Raw genomic sequence first — 17,391 nt, forward strand, 5'->3', positions numbered from 1 at the left:
TGTAAATTGATGAACAATGGGATGACAGTGCTTCAGTGATACAGATAAAATTCTATTATTTGTTTTCTAAATTTTTTCTATTATTTCTATTATTTGTTTCCTACCTAAATAAAAATTAGGAATCCCTACTTACTTAAGAACCAAAGGATTTATTGCTTAGTTTGCAAGAAAAGATTTTTACATCACTTAACTATTGAGCAATAATCTGTAAACTCTTGGGTTGAAAGTCTTATAGTTCCAGAAACTTAAGATCCAGAACTGTACCTGATAGAATATTTGTTTACTATTTCAGTTATAAGAAACTCAAATTATGTAATTGACTATATAAAAGATAGTAACATGCTAATTGTAAAATAATATAACGGAATACCTAATTAGGGTATACCAATATGTTTATTTGCTGTAATGATAATGTAACTATATATTTGCATGATGTTATTATAAATATGAACATTTTACACATATTACTACATAATTACTTCACACTCCTGGGAGTGATTCCTGAGCACCAAGCAAGGAGTAATAACCCAAGTATAGCTGAGTGTGGACCAACAACGAACAATAATTTTTGCACTAAAGTACAAGCATTCACCTGTTTTCAAATTTGAAGAGAAGAAGTCTCACTGGAAAACTTAGCAGTTATTTAGAGGTTGAGGGATCCGGGTTTTAAGAAGTAAGAGCAGGAGTTGTAATTCAAATTACATGCTAATTTTCATTGATCAGCCTATTTAAATGGTAATGAGGCATAGATAGTGCTTCTGGCACAAGTGTCTGAAACTCTGTGCAGAGGGTATCTGTCAGCAAGGAAAAAAAAATATTGCTATTTGCTTGAAAAGCTTTGGTTGCTTTGAGGGCATGTAATTGTAAAAGGAAATTAACTTCCAGTCCTTTGACCTGTGGGGAAGGAGATCCTATCAAGAAGTCTTAGGTCTACAGGTACATTGAACTGTTTCTCAGCCTTCTGCAGTCACCTTTAGCTTTCCGGGGCTGTATTTTCCTGTAATGGAGAGAGAAGAACAGACTTAAGCTATAATTGCCACTTTCATGGTGGAGATGGATGAACGACACCACACATCCTTAGCTGAGCATGGGGAAGTCTGATTGCTTTTCATGTTTCACAAAAATCTTAATTATATCACATGGGTGCAAAGTATTGAGTCAAGCAACAATGCCAAATTAAAATGCAATTACTTCAGGAATGAAATGATGTTGTATAAAAGGGTGTTATGGTTCAATAGGAAAGAAAAGACATAAATATACTTAAGAGATGACAGCAAGTCATGCCTGTCTTAAGAAAAACATAAAAAAATGCCAAGAAATATCAGAGAAAAAAGGAATTGTTTCAAGGTGGAGGATCAGGAAACGCTTTACTGAGATTCTAGCATTTGAAATAGTTGTTGAGAGTCGATTGAATTGGGGAATTGAGAAAAACTGCTCTGAAGAACTGGAGGACAGTTTGTACATAAAAGAGTAGGGATCAGTTACAGAAAATATTTAAGCAGCAATTGTTTCAAGAAAAAAATATTGCTCGCTACCATTGAAGTGCTTGGAAGAATAACTAAAAGAGGAATCATTCAGATTTAGTAGCAGCTCGTTTCACATTAGTGTTCATGACAAATACATAGATACCAAGACAGATGTGAACGTCTGTACACAAGTGAAAAGTTTTCCTTTGTCTCGTAATTCCAGAATCATGCTGTTTGCATTGATCATGCGCCACTGTTAGCTTTCATTGTATCCTCTCAGGGAAGAATTAACTTTTTTTTCTGATATTTTATTATCACAAACTGTACTAAATCTTTTACCTATAATTAACACATAAAATCTAGCAAGTAGTCATATCACTTGTTTTTTTCCAAAGCTGAGCAAAAGTCAATATTGTATTATCAAAGATTTTCTAAAAACAAAACACTTGACTGGTTTATTACCTAGAACTTGAGTCCAATATTTTCTGTTAAATGTGAGAAATAGAAACATTTCTGACAGATTAGATTATAACCTGGAAAGGATTCATACTTCTGTCCAACTAAGAGACTCAAATCAGACATTTACGTGGCATGGTAATTTAACTAGTCTAATTACTATGCTAATCATTTTTATAAAATTCTTTTCTTCCCATACCTATACTAACAATTTAATCAAATCACTTATTTTTTTTATAAAATGTTCTATCCAAATATAAATGTATGAGATGTTTTTCTCAGGAACATATTTCTCTGGTTAAAATTAAATTAAAAGTAAATGTTTAGTTAAAAGTAAAATAATAACTCTAAGCTCAAATATAGTCTGAACCTTTTCTTGAACAAATTAAGAACACAATGGAAAGCAAAATCCTTGGGGCTGGAGAGATAGCACAAGGGGTAGGGCGTTTGCCTTGCACGCGGCCAACCCAAGTTCGATTCCCAGCATCCCATATGGTCCCCCGAACACCATCAGGAGTAATTCCTGAGTGCATGAGCCAGGAGTAAGCCCTGTGCATTGCTTGGTGTGACCCTCCCCCCCCAAAAAAAAGCAAAATCCTTAAATAGCTTCATGTGATTCATTTAACACACACATGCAATATATAATACAAGCACCATATAAGGCTTCATGTGGTTAATTTTACAGACACAAAATAAGAAATATTTCCAACACAATTCCTTATTTCCTTTGACTATTAACTGCAATATTTATAGCTTCTGCCTCATCACTGTTTCAAAACCGCCACAGTCATTTCCATAAAGAAACATTCTTCCTGATAACAGCTGATGAATCACTCTGTTACGTTATCTGTCAGTTCTCTGGACTACTTTTTTTCAATGTGCTTCAGTTCAGTTCTTTTTGCTTCTTCTAATTTTCCTGCTTGATAATAACTCAGACTTTTCACAGTAGTACAGCAGCCAAGGCTCATGAACAAATATCAATTCCTCACTGCATACTTGTAAGCCAGGGTTACACTGACACTTTTCCCGCTTAGATGTTTCTTTCTTCTTTGTCAAGAGACGTAGTTCTCATGTCACTTTCAATAAGGAAATATTGTAATTTTGATATCACTGTAAAGATTTCAGTCCACACATTACAACCACTGATACACTAAAACAAAGCACAACAAAACAACCACATCAGAGAGCACTGAAGGAACTAGATATTTATGGATAAGTTTATAGGGACACATAACCACAAATCTGTAAGTATAAAACTCCTTATAATTCTGCCCTTGGAGTTATCTTGTCTATCAAAAAAATCTGCATTTTCTCTAAAAATCTGTTAAACTACTACCAGACAACTGTAATACAGATTAGAAAATATAAAATAAACTAAAAAGTTCAAACTTAGAATCACATCCCCAGAAGAGCCAGTAATACCTCCCACCTATTTCTCTGACAGTTCTACTAATTTCCAGAACCATTTGTCATCAATCTAGAGTTAGGTGTTTCCTCCTTACACCTGGGAGTTGCTGTTACAGTTAACTAAACCACTTCTAGCACTTTCTCATAGGAACCCTGAATTTGGGGCATTAAGGGCTGTCAGTATGACGGAGAATGCCAGCATTATTCTAATTTCCTCTCGTTTCAGGAGCTCTGACTACTGAAATCAGAGAAAATGTGTCTCTCAGCTTTTTTTTACAGACTGACACTTGAATTTTGGTTAAGAAAATTTCTGTAGGACTATCTTTTTTCTCCATGGCAAAATCTGGCGCTGAAAAAATAGCTCCGGTGAACTAGTGGTAGCAATGCCATTGTGGGAAACCTGGTTCTAGTGCAAGCAAATAATGAGAGAAAACCACAAATTGAGAAATTATTCAGACTAAATGTGTTGCCCCTTTTTGTCTGGGGTGTTTACAGAGAAAACCAAATCTGTCATGGACAGTGGACACTCGCCACACTCCAGGGCCACAAAGACATTGCTGGGGTCCCCTGCACAGCGGTGGTGTGCAAAAACTCCACATAAATACTAGAGACTGAGGCATAGTAGTAATCACAGACCTTAGAATAATTTTTTAATTCATAAGCAATAAATGAATACTTACTCTGTATTTACACCTAACACTCACTTTGGCTTTTCTGCATGAGCTCTGCATTTCTGTCACTTCCTTACTTTTGAAAAGAGACTCCATGTTTGCTCTAATTTTGATTATAGAGAAAAAAATGGAATTCAAAAGCAGACACAAAGTGTAATGATGTTAAGTAAAACATTGCAAATAGGAATGAGATACAGACATTTCTATTTTAGATAGGAAATACCTTACCTAATATTGTATGCCCAAAATTTATCTTCTTTTTTTTTTTATTATGTGAAAAGGAGCACTGGAGCAATAGCACATCAGGAAGGGCATTTGCCTTGTACACAGCTGACCCAGGTTTGATTCCTCCCTCCCTCTTGGAGAGTCCAGTAGGCTACCAAGAGTATCCTCCCCGCATGGCAGAGCCTGGCAAGCTACCTGTAGTGCATTCAATATGCCAAAAACAGTAACAACAAGTCTCACAATGGAGACTTTACTGGTGCCCGCTCGAGCAAATTGATGAAGAACAGAATGACAGTGCTATGACAGTGCTGTGTGAATAGGGCCCTTCCTACCACTACTCAGGCCTGAGACTACTCCAGGCATTCCTCCGCCCTGCAACGCAGGCCTTCATGCACCTGGGCCATTTGGCAGATTGGGGGTTCAGCAGGACCATACGCTCAATTGTTGGGTAGAGGACTTGAACTCGAGGCCTCAAGCATGCAAGTCAAGTGCTCCACCCTTTTGAACTATCTCCCCAACATAGAAGTGAATTTTCTTTAGCAATCACGGGGCTGCAGCAGAGTACAGAGTACAGGGGTACAGGGGGAAGGGCGTTTGCCTTGATGCAGCTGACCTGGGTTCATCACTGCATCCCAGATTGTCCCCAGAGACCATCAGGAGTGATTCCTGAGTTTGAGCTAAGAGTAATCCCTGAGCACTGCAAAAAAAAAAATACAAAAAACAATCATGGGGCTAAAGAGATAGTACAGCCGGAAGGGTACAAGGCTTGCCTGCACTAGATCCAGGTTCAATCGCCTGAACCCCATATGGTTCGTGGACCCTGCCAGGAATAATCTCTGAGTACAGAGACAGGAATAAGCCCTGAACATTGCCTGGTATGGTCCAAAAACAAACAAACAAAAAACAAATCATATACACCTCCTGAAACATTATAAAAAACTTTAAAAGTAATTCTAATAGTTATCATATTTTTTATCAAATGTTTTAAAGTTTTCTAGGGCTGCAGTGGCCACCACCTTCTAGAATTCAGCAAAAGCTCCTGGTATGTGGTGGCAGTGGTGGGAAACACCAGGCCTCACGGGATAGGGGAGGAGCCAGCCCTTCTTCCACCCACCCTGATGGGACTCTGAGATGATGTCCACAAACTGCCACCAGCTACTTAAGCTCCCACAGGGCCATGATCCAGACACACACACACACACACACACACACACACACACACACATCTCAGAACCGAGCAGCTCCCTGCAAAGATCTCTCCAGACCCTAATTATTAAAATTCTAGAATTCCTAGAGCATGCAGCTGCTGTTTCGACCACACGAGATTATATTTTTTTTCACACAAAGTAATACAGAACAAATAGTCTGGCACTGCCTTTTCAGCAGGTTTAAGTGGCGGTGTGACTAGTGTAGGAATATTGAATGTAACCAAAGTAGAGAGAGAGTACTGTGCAAACTGTCTGCCACACAGGCAGGGGGAGGGGTGATACTTTGGATTTTGGTGGTGGAAAATGTGCACTGGTGAAGGGACGGGTTTTGATTATTGTATGATCGAAGCTCAAACATTAAAGCTTTGTAACTGTATCTCACGGTGAATCAATAAAAAGGGGAAAAATTCTAGGACTGAAAAGATAGTACAATGGGTAGGACCTTTCCTTGCCTGCAACTGCCCTAGGTTCAGTGATCTCCAGCATTCCATGTGGTCCCCTGATCCCCTACTAGGAGTGAACCCAGAGCCCAGATCCAGGAGTAACCCTTAGCATTACTGAGGGTGGCCCCAAGTCCAATAAATAAATACATGAATATAAATAATTTTTTACGGCTTTAAAATTACTATTTTAAAACTAGAAGCAATGATTTTTGAAAGGCATGGAGAGAATTTCTTCAGACATTGAAGTCTTCAGATCATAAATTGAAAATCACTGTTCTATAGGATGGAAACTGAAGGTCAAAGAAGTAAAATGGATTGCCCCATAATTTAGCAAGCTTCTGACAATATCTGCTGTCAAAATTGTAAGACTTTTTTTATAAAAGATTGAAAAATTCTTCTAGTTTTCAGATATGATACTAGACATCACTGACTATTCTTTTATTGGATGTGATTCATGAAAACTGAATCATGGCACATGATGACCATACTCAAATAGCCTGTTAATAAAAGTACTTTTCCTGGGACTGAAGTGATAGTACAGGATTTTGGCTTGCACGTGACCAGCCCAATTAAATCCATGGCAGAAATTATGGTCCCACTAACACTGCCAGGAGTAATTCCTGAGTATAGAACCAAGAGTGACTCCTGAGCATCACTGAGTTTGAGCCAAAAGGTAAAACAAAACAAAAGGAAAAAAGATCCATAATTTTTTGGTGTTATTGTCTCAGAAGTAGGGATATGAAGGAAAATGCCGCAGACTGTAATTACTCCAAACATTGAAAATGAATTTAAAAATTATGCTTATTGATACAGAAGTTTATATATTCTGCCTCTTTCTTTCCTATAAATTCCTTTAATCTATAACTTAGCTTATATGAAACAAAACAAGGGAAAAATACAGTCTCAGAGAAAATTTCAGAAAATAGAAATTTAGCCTGTAGTATTTCACCAGAATTTTTATGGACTGTTTTGAAAAATTTTTATTAAATAATTATTCAGTGTTAGCTCATTTTACAGCTATATAGGTCAATGTTCATGTCTGCTACGTGCACATATGCCCGTGTATATATCATTGTTATTTCATGATGTAGAGATATAGTGTATGAGACTTAAACCAAAAAAGTAAAATAAATAACACCCAAACTACAACAAACAAACTTAAAAATGTACCTGTAGGGGCCAGAGTGATAGTACAGTGGATAGGGCATTTGCCTTGCACACAGCTGACCTGGGTTCGATTCCTGGCATCCGATATGGTCTCCCAAGCACCGCCAGGAGTAATTCCTGAGTACAAAGTCAGGAGTAGCCCCAGTGCATCTCTGGGTGTAACCCAAAAAGAAAAAAAAAAGAAAGAAAAAAATATGCCTGTCAATGAGAAAGTGTGAAAGTGTGGGTGGATGAGGGAAACTTGTGACTGGTCAAAGATAACATCTGTGATGAATTGGTGTTTGAATATTGCATGCCTAAAACTCAATTATGAATAGCTTTGTAAATTGTCTTGTCTCAATAAAAATAATCTAAATAAAAATACATATTAAAATAGAATAAATTGAAGAATAAAAATATATAAGCTAAAATATTCATTATACACATTTTCTCCTATGTGACATATATGCATATAAAGATTCATATACACAGGTATACGTATATAATGCATAGTTTATAATATGTGCTATATATTAATGTTTTTAGTTTTTTTATGTGATGGTCAGTAGAGAAACTTATGATTTTTTTTTCTGTTATAATTCCTCTCCTGGGCTGGAGCAATAGCACAGTGATAGGGCATTTGCCTTGCATGCTGCCAACCTGGGTTTGATTCCTCCACCCCTCTCTGAGAGCCTGGCAAGCTACCGAGAGTATCCCACCTGCACAGCAGAGTCTGGCAAGCTACCCGTGGCATATTGAGTATGCCCAAAACAGTAACAAGTCTCACAACGGAGACATTACTGGTGCCCGCTCAAGCAAATCGATAAATAACTTGATGACAGTGCTACAGTGCTACAGGGCACGTTTTGCTGGAAATTTCCCACCACAATTCAAGCCCACCTGCCAGGGGCAGACACTAAATAATTTATTTTCTATTGCTCATTTTGAGTATTATGAGAGCTCGCACGGCCACGGTTGTAGATGTAAATTTATAGATTGCAAATGACTGGGTTCCAGAGACATCTCTGTAGGGCACTAATCCATTTTAGGATTCAACTGGGAGTCTCTGGGCCAGGGCTGTTGGTGTGCTAAGATGGCACCTAGAGGCACATTGTGGGTGTGATAGCCAGTCTGCTGGGTGGACGGGGACCCAGGGAGGGACAGTCCAGTCCTTCTGCTTCCATGTGGCTTGGAGATTTAGTCCTAAAATCACGTACCTGGGACTTGCTTGGTTACTTGGTTACTTGGATTCCATCTGGAGTAAGTGGGGAGAGCACACCTGCTCCATCTAGGGTGCCCTGGTGAAATTGGCTCTATATGGGGCCTGGAAAGATCTCCAACTCTGTCATGTCTTCCGGGACTTGCTGCTCTGTCTGTGGGCCAGGGCTGTTTGTGTGCTAAGATCCACATTACAAAATTTTCAGCAGATTATATGTTGGTGAGGTCCATCCTGAGATGGTGGAGTTAGGCTGGGGGTATGGCGGCGATTTTTAGACTGTGGAAGCAAGTGGCTGTAGGGGCTCTGTTTGGGCTGGCACAGGCCAACCCGCCACCCTCCAATTTACCACAGTTTCTTCCGCCATGCATGGGTCTGAGCTTTTCTGCGGCTTTTGATCTCTTTCGAGATTTATTTAGGGTTCTCTGAAGCGAGGCCTGCAGTAGAGTTTACAGGGTGGCACTGGAGTTGGTTCATGGGCGTGAATGTCAGAGCTTCCATGTGTATTGGGATGTGAGGGGAGGTAGCCCTCCCCAACTCTGAGAAAGCCTGGAGATTTCAGTCACAAAACCCACATACCAGAATTTTCAGCAGACTATATCTTGGTGAGGCCCATCTTAAGATGGTGGAGTCAGGCCTGGGATATGCTGGCAATTTTTGATTGTGGAAGCAAGCAGCTGCTGGGGCTCTTCTTGGGTGGGCACCAGGCCAACCCACCCCCCTCTGATTTACCCTAGTCTGTTCAGCCATGAGCGGGTCCGGGATTAACTGGCTTTTGGTCTCTTTCGTGATTTATCTATGGGTCTCTGAAATAAGGTCAATAAATGATCTTGTATAGCTGAGCCAGAGGTGGTTTGTGGGTGTGGCTCCCATATACCTAACTTTTGGCCATTTAATTTCTTGGTAAACTTGGTCCCAAGTTGTTGTGGTCTGGCCATAGGCACAGCAGCAATTTGGGGGTATCAGGAAGCCTGAAGGCTCCATAAGGCTGCTGATGCACTCGCCCCGCAGGTACAGGTTGACCTGATGGCAGCACAGTACCACCCCAAAAAATACATCTTAAGGTAGAAGAAATTGAAGAATAATATTACATAAGCAAAATATACATTAAAATATTAATTATGTATGTGTATCTGTGTCTCTATATGTATGTATATATAAATATAGTATGCACATATATATGCATATACACATATGTACACATTGTATATATGAAAAAAAAATCTTGTGGTCACCGTAATTCTTCATTACACTTCGAAATGTGTTTCAACATGAAGATAAAAATTCATCAAAGATTAATGACAAAAGAATTTCTCTTTTGCAAACTGTAAAGTGTGTTATCTTTAGAATAAGAAGCTAGTATTTTCAAAGCCTACTAAGTGGAAAAATGAAGTCAGAATTAATACAATCATCTGAGAATCATGGAGCTCCTCAAAGACATCAGTGGTACTTGTTGTTGCTGATGACATCTGTCCCAGTGACAAGGAGACAGAAGAGAGTATGAGTGAGGAGTTGAAATGATGACCGGGGACATAGACAGTAGTCAAACAGTTTCATTTGAACTGAGAAAAATGTGAAAATGTATAGGATAATAAAGGAGAAAAAAATGTTTGATACTTTTTTGTAGTTACTGTTTGGAGCTTCATCTGGCACTGGTGCTCAGGACTTGCATCTGGCCCTATGCTCAGGGATCAATCTTGGTGATGCTCTAGGGAATGTGAGGTTGCTAGAGACCCGTCCCAGGTAGACTGTGTGCAAGGAAAGCACCTTAGCCACTGTGCTATCTCTCTGTCCCCTTTTTGATATTTTACTGTGTCCTACCACAGTCATTTTATGATTTATTTTGACTGACACTCTTTTAGGTGGACCAGGTTTAGTAGGATCTATTAACTCACCTGGCACTTCCTCTTTTCCCTCCACCATCTGCCACAACAGTAGAATAGGCCTGAAATAAATAGAAAGTTTTGAAACAGTAAGTATAATGAAGTTATCTGAACACTTGGTTTATAAAAATTTATTTGAACACATTTTCATTGTTTCTAAATAAATCACAGGCAAATTTTAGAACAGTGTCTCTACCCAAATCATCAAAAGTAGCCAATATTAGTTGCTTTAAATTTAAACTATCAAAGCAAATTTTACTACTAGGAATAGAATGTTTCAGTGGACCTAATTTTCAACCACGGTTGCATGTTTATTCCATTTATGAGTTTCAGTGTGTGCATTCCAGTGTGCAAACTTGTGAATGGTTTTTGGATCTGGAAATGTTTGCAAAATCTAAGAAACCTGTCTTTAGACTTAAGGACAATATTTCTAATTCTCTTTATGTTGTACTTAAGATAAATTTCTTGTAAGATAGACATTTATTCAAATAGCTGATATTCCTTAGTAATATGGGTAGAAAGAAGTGAGGTCACACTGATGCAGAAATAAATTAAATAACATGCTTTACAATACTTGAAAACGATCAAGGCTACCCAGTACAAAGAGCTTTTATTTTCCATCTCCTGAAGTAATTGTCCATCATTTCTTGCTCAATAGTGTATCCTGAAGTGAGTTCCAGGAACATGTCACAAATTCAATCAATTGAAAGTGACACAACACTAACATTCCCATAAGCGTGCAAGTAATTCCAGGAATGAATAAAAATAAATAAATAAATAAACAGGATGTGGCATTGCTCATTGATTCTTGGGGTGACATGCGCATTTTGGAGAAGACATCCCAATAGAACAGTTGTCAATTATGGAAGTGTTTCAGATAATGACTTTCCATTTGAGGCTATTTCAAGTACATGGCTGTTCTATCTGATATGCTTTTATCATGGGCCTGTAATTTCCTCTATAAACCTCAAATGAAAAGCTATGAGACATCATCAGATCAAGATGATATATTTGAAATCTGATGCATCTAATGATTTTTAATTAAAATATATTTAGACTTGAGGAAATTAATTTTATACTGTTCACAATAGCAAATGTCAGATGTGGTGCCTTACTGAGACTATTGTTAACCAACTTTAATTATCATCTCTATAAACTTTTTTATTAAGCTAAAATTCAATTTTATCTTCATATAACTTTATATTTAAAAATGCCTGATCTGTTCTTGGTGGGGACTGTTAATATTAAGTTAATAAACTTATCTAAAAATTGATAACACACCCAAATAAAACTTTGTTTGCTTTACAAGCAAATCTTTTATTTGCTTACTCATTTAGTTTTTTTTTTGTTTGTTTTGGTTTTTGGGTCACACCCGGCGATGCACAGGGGTTACTCCTGGCTCATGCACTCAGGAATTACTCCTGGCGGGGCTTGGGGGACCATATGGGATGCTGGGAATCGAACCCGGGTCGGCCGCGTGCAAGGCAAACGCCCTACCCGCTGTGCTATTGCTCCAGCCCCTGCTTACTCATTTAGAAATACAAAAATGGCAACCATCATTTTGAATTTATAGAGAATTTTTTAATGACATTAATTCACATTATTGGGGTAGTTTTGTATAGAGAATATCAGCAGGAATGTTTTTCTTAAAATGGCTATAGGGGGGCTAGATCGATAATACCACAGGTAGGGAATTTGCCTTGCGTGCAGTTAACACAAGTTGATAGACAGCACCCCATATGATCTCTTAATCTATTTAAAAGTTATTCCAGAGCACTGAACCAGGAGTAAACCCTGAACAACACTGTCTGTGGAAACCCATAAAAAAATAGAAAGCTAAACAAATAGGCTATATCTGGCTTTTATTCTTCTTAAAACAAATAGGAGCACTTGACATGCATTTCAGTTTCATAACTGAAATTGCAAGCATTCTAAAGTTTATTACTTAGTATTTGGGTGTTTTATAAAATTTTATTTTCAGTTGATTCTAATTTATTAATTCATAAAGATGACACATAGAGCAAGGAGGAGAGGACAGTTGTGATTGAGTTTTATTCATCAAGTAAAAGAATAAAATTCATAGAGGAAGTATAACCGGGTGGTTAATGCAGATGCTCATAGCATTTTTATTTATATTTTATTTTAAATAACCTCTCCAATAAGCAATAAAAGTCTAAGGGATACAATAAGAATAATGCATCATAATAACTGTGTGGGTATAAAGACAAAAAAAAATTGTTTCCAAAAGGCATTTATTAGGCTTCTTATCTAGTCTCTCCCACAGAAATGTATCAGCTATCATGCCTGAACTGATATATGTTCCAGGATCTAATTTCCTATGGTCGAAAAAACTGAGAAGTAAAATTGTTATTACACCCAGTTTCTGCATAATTTAAATTAGGAGTTGCCAATCTACTATTGTTTATTTGGAAGAATAGTTAATAAATTATCTGTTACAAAACTATGAACTTTTTGTGTGTTTGTTTTGAACACAACATCTAGTAGTGCTCAGGGTTGACTCCTGGCTCTGTGCTCAGGGACCACTCCTGGCAACACTCAAGAGACTAAAGGCACTGACGCTTATTCTTATCTGTCTATAATATCTCTCTGGCCCCAAATTTCTGAGTTAGTAAATACATTGGATATCTAGGGAATAATCTGGCTTTGCCAATGACAAATCTTCAAGGTTTGAATTAAGGCTGCAAAATATCTTGCACAAGTGACTAGCATCATAATATAAACTTCATAGTATTATCGCCACTCAAGTCCGCTGAGATCAGCCAAACTCAGAACTGGTGCAGGATTTTCTAAGTTCTGTGTAGACAAAGTTTCAAATCCAAAGTTATAATAGCATCCCAAGGCCTTATTTTTTAAATTAAATTTAGAACAAATTATAAAAATTACATCTCATATTATTTTATGCAAAAAAGGTCTAACTATTACAATGAGGGACATATTTAGGTCAGGACAGTGTTGAAAGTTGTTTATGGTGGATCTTCTATGTTATGTCTGTTATCTCTCTCTACTTCCTAGATATTCTATAATTTTGGTTTCCTGTAGTTTTGCCATCATTTTTTTTTTGAGGTCATATATGTCAGAGTCAATGATTTTTACAACTTTACCCCTTATACTTGCTCTGAAAGTTTAGAAGATGGCATGAGATTTGGGAAATAAAAACAAAAGCAATTGGTCTGAGGCATAGAGTTTGTAGGAAATGACAACCTCTCCTGGGTAAAGTCAGCTTGATTCTCTTGGCTCTCCTGGATCAAGACAAAACCTTGATAACACTTTTGTGCTAATAAGAATCCCAGGACTCTAACTGGCAATACAAATCACCATTACAGACACTCTTGAGTTCCAGCTCTCCTTGACCTCCAGCTGTCTGGCTCATTATGATATCAAAATTCACGTCCCAGTCATGTTTCTCTGTCATTTCTGTACATTCAGTGCTTGTCCATTGTTTGTTCCTTAACTGCACATGTTCACCTTGTCCCCATGAATATGAATGATGTTTATGAAAAATTACCATAATGTGCACATATATGTGTATATTAAGTACACATATATGTATGTATGTATATATATGTACATACATATACATATATATACACTGCTATATCCTTGAAGCTTCTCACCTTTCTTTGAAGCTTGTTCTTCATCCTGAGCTGTGAATATACTTACAAATTGAAGTTGTTTTTATTCCATTCTAGTCTCTCTTTTTAGTCAATTGTTTCTGTAATTTTTGGATGAAAAGAATACACTGAGCATTTAAATGATTAAATAAAACTGATTTCACAGTAACAGAAACTAAAGGCATACAGGCTGGTAGATATTTACAAATGTAAGCATATGTAAATTAAAGCTGTCAGATTAAAATCTAAGCAATGAGTTGGTGTTTGGCAAAACTACAGAATTTGTAAGAGAAAAGAGGCAGAGTGGGAGAGTGCTTTAAGTTTTTCAGCATATGGAATCAGTTCAAAGCTGGAAATGGCATTGATCTAGAGTTATTATTGGATAGGATTCAAAAATTAAGCTAATAATAAACATATTTTGTTCACCTGTCTAGAAAAAAATAACAACTAGGAAATAAAATAAAGACATTAATGTGACATTTGAATTAGTGATACCCTGGTGTCTACTTAGGAATATCTGATTGGAGAGGGTGCCGGCTACCGATTGAGGGATCAATAGCAGATGATAAAGCTACATGTTCTGTTGCAGGGAACATATTTCTTATATTTTAAAATTAAACATTTTCTTCAATGTGTCCTAATACATCTCACATTGTAATTTTTATTCAGGCTCTTTTTCAAATGATTTTGTTGTTGTGGCCACTCCTGGCAGTGCTCAGAGCTTACCCTGGCTTTGAGCCTGGGGACCACTTCTGCCGGCATTTGGGTTTCATAAGATGTGCCTGGGATTGAGTTTATGTTTTCTGCTTGCAGAGCAAATGCCCTATTCTCTCTATTATCTCTCTGGCCCCTCTTTTTCAAGTGTCTCTAATTATTCAAAATTTCAGGAATAAAGATATATGTAAAATAAACATGCATGACCTGGAAAATATTAGATTTTTAAAATTAACTTAGTGGTAAAATTTCATTTTGTATCTTTATTTCTAAGAGAAATTCTCATGTAGTGTTGGCCAAAATTCTCTGGCAGTGTAGGATAAATCCAAACCTGTGTTCTGTACCACCCAAGGTTAGCTTTTTAAAATTTGCTAACTTACATCTTTTTCCAAATATCACTACAATAAAGTGCATTTAATGCAATAAAATCTTAATAGAAATGCTTTTTTTAAAATGAAAATGACTGTCTGGCAAGAAAGATTTTAATGGTGCTTATGGGCCTTTTATATCAATTATTATTAGGGTTTTATGCAATCTAATTCATTAATAAATGGGTGAAGAGGGAAAGCATGTTTTATTGCCCACCATTATTCTAGTAAAATAAAAGAGGGTTTTTATTTCAATGAAGATAATTAGAGAAATAGCCAATTTCCATTTTCTAGAAAATCTATTTTAACAAAGTGGCCTTGGTTTTGACGGAGTAAAAAAGAAATTACAGGGTTTTCTCCCCATCTCCACTCCAGCAGCAGCCTTAAGCATAGACAGAGATCCTTTCCTCACCTGTCAAGTAATCATAAACTATGACTCATTATTCTCCATTATTTAAGTTTCTGATCACAAACATTATCATCCCTGGATGATATATTCAGCAAATATGCTGCATCATAGACGTCAACCCCATGCACTAATATCACAAAAGAGTTTATTCTCTCTAAACAAACTTTCTTTATCTCTATCGATACAGATTTCCTACCCCTTTATTAGCATGAATCTGCTCCTGTGAAGCATCTTAGGCCCTTGTAACCTATTCAGTTTGCTGTTGGATGCCGTTCCTGTGTCTGTTTGCTCATCTGATAAAGTTGAAAAGTTCCCTCAGAAGGAAATTTGCAGTAAAATTTATATTGCTTACATATGAATTTATCCTTGTTCGGGGAATTTCGAGCAGTGCCCAGGACTTGCCCTGCCGCCGTGCTCGAGGATCAGCACGTGTGGGGTCTGTGTGGTGCCGGGGGTCAAACCTACTTGACTGCACGGGAGGCATGCACGCACCTGCCCCACTGAACTATCTCTCAAACCCTCCAAACATGGTGACATCATACCAAGGTAGTTCACCTTACCAGCCAAGTAGTCACTTAAAATGGAGTGATATTCCTTAATACCTTTTCTAGGTATTATACTTATATTAATATTAAATTTTCTGCTGCTCTTTATAATCTTGCAACAATCTCTTAGACCATTTTATTGAATACTTTGATACTCAAATCAATTGTTTAATTATGTCTCTCTATATTACCTTGATGAAATAAATATCTATTGAAAAATATTGAACTATATGATTTTTTTAATTTAAATTTTATTTTATTTTTTAAAGACTAACTGTGAGATACAGTTACAGACATACAAACTTTTGTGATTATGTTTGAGTCATAAATGATCAAGGACCCATCCCTCCACCAGTGCCCATTCTCCACCACCAATGTTCCCAGTATCCTTACTGCCACCCCCACCCCATCCCCCTGCCCCTCTCTGCCTCTGTGGCAGACACATTCCCTCTTACTCTCTCCTTGTTTGTGTTATGGCTTGCAATACAGGTATCAAGTGGCCATCATGTTTGGTCCATAGTCTACTTTCAGCACGCATCTCCCACCCCGAGCAAGCCCTCCAAGTATCATTTACTTAGTGTTCCCTTCTCTATCTCAGCTGCATTTTCCCCCAGCCTGTGAGACTGGCTTCCAAGCCGTGCAGCAATCTTCCTGGCTCTTATCTCTATTACCGTTGGGTGTATCTCCCATTCTGTCACTTTATATTTCACAAATGAGTGCAGTCATGCCTCGTTATGCTGATGGACTACTCTTGGGTCTCTGCTCAAGGATCACCCCTGGCTGACCCGGAAGAATCATAGGTGATGTTGGTGCAGGAAACCAACGTCACTCAGTCTAATCTATTACAAGTAACTTCTTCATTATTCTGTCACTTTGGCCCCATGAGAGATACTTAGCAAAAGTCACTCTATGTTTGGTTTTCTTTGGGGGTTCATTTTGGACAGATCAGGGCTTAGGCAATCGCCCTACCAGTTGTACTATTAATCTGTCCCTTGAATAATTGATTCTTAAATATTTCCAGTAATTCAAAACTTGGGGCCGGAGCGATCATACAGTGGGTAGGGTGCTTGCTTTGGACGGCTGTCGCAGTTCAATCCCTTTACCCTATATGGTCCCTGAGTGGTACAAGGAGTGACTTCTAAGCACAGAGACAGGAGAAAGCCCTGAGCACTGCCAGTGTGACACCGCTCACACGAATATAGAAAATATATGGAAAGCATAGAGAAATTTTATTTTAAAATAGCTGGAAATATGCACTACATGGTAGTTGCTTATAACATTACAACAATATGATGATAAGGAGAATCATACTAATGGAATACAAATTAGAGTTAAGTGACAGACCCACAGGTATCACACCATTGATTTATGAAACAGTGTGTCTGAGTACTTTGTGGATATGATAGGCTTTGGAATAGAGTTCTGAAAAGTTTTGTTTTTAATCCTTAACTTTTTTTGTTCTATAAACACACACACACAATTTACAGCTGCACTATGAATACGCATTTTAAGATCAAAACATTGTATCTAGATAGTGACAAAAAGAAATATATTTTTAATCTTGGATGGAAGTTATATTCAACAGCTCACCAAATTATTAAC

The sequence above is a fragment of the Sorex araneus genome, chromosome 1 (genome assembly GCF_027595985.1).
Source record: "Sorex araneus isolate mSorAra2 chromosome 1, mSorAra2.pri, whole genome shotgun sequence".
NCBI lineage: Eukaryota > Metazoa > Chordata > Mammalia > Eulipotyphla > Soricidae > Sorex > Sorex araneus.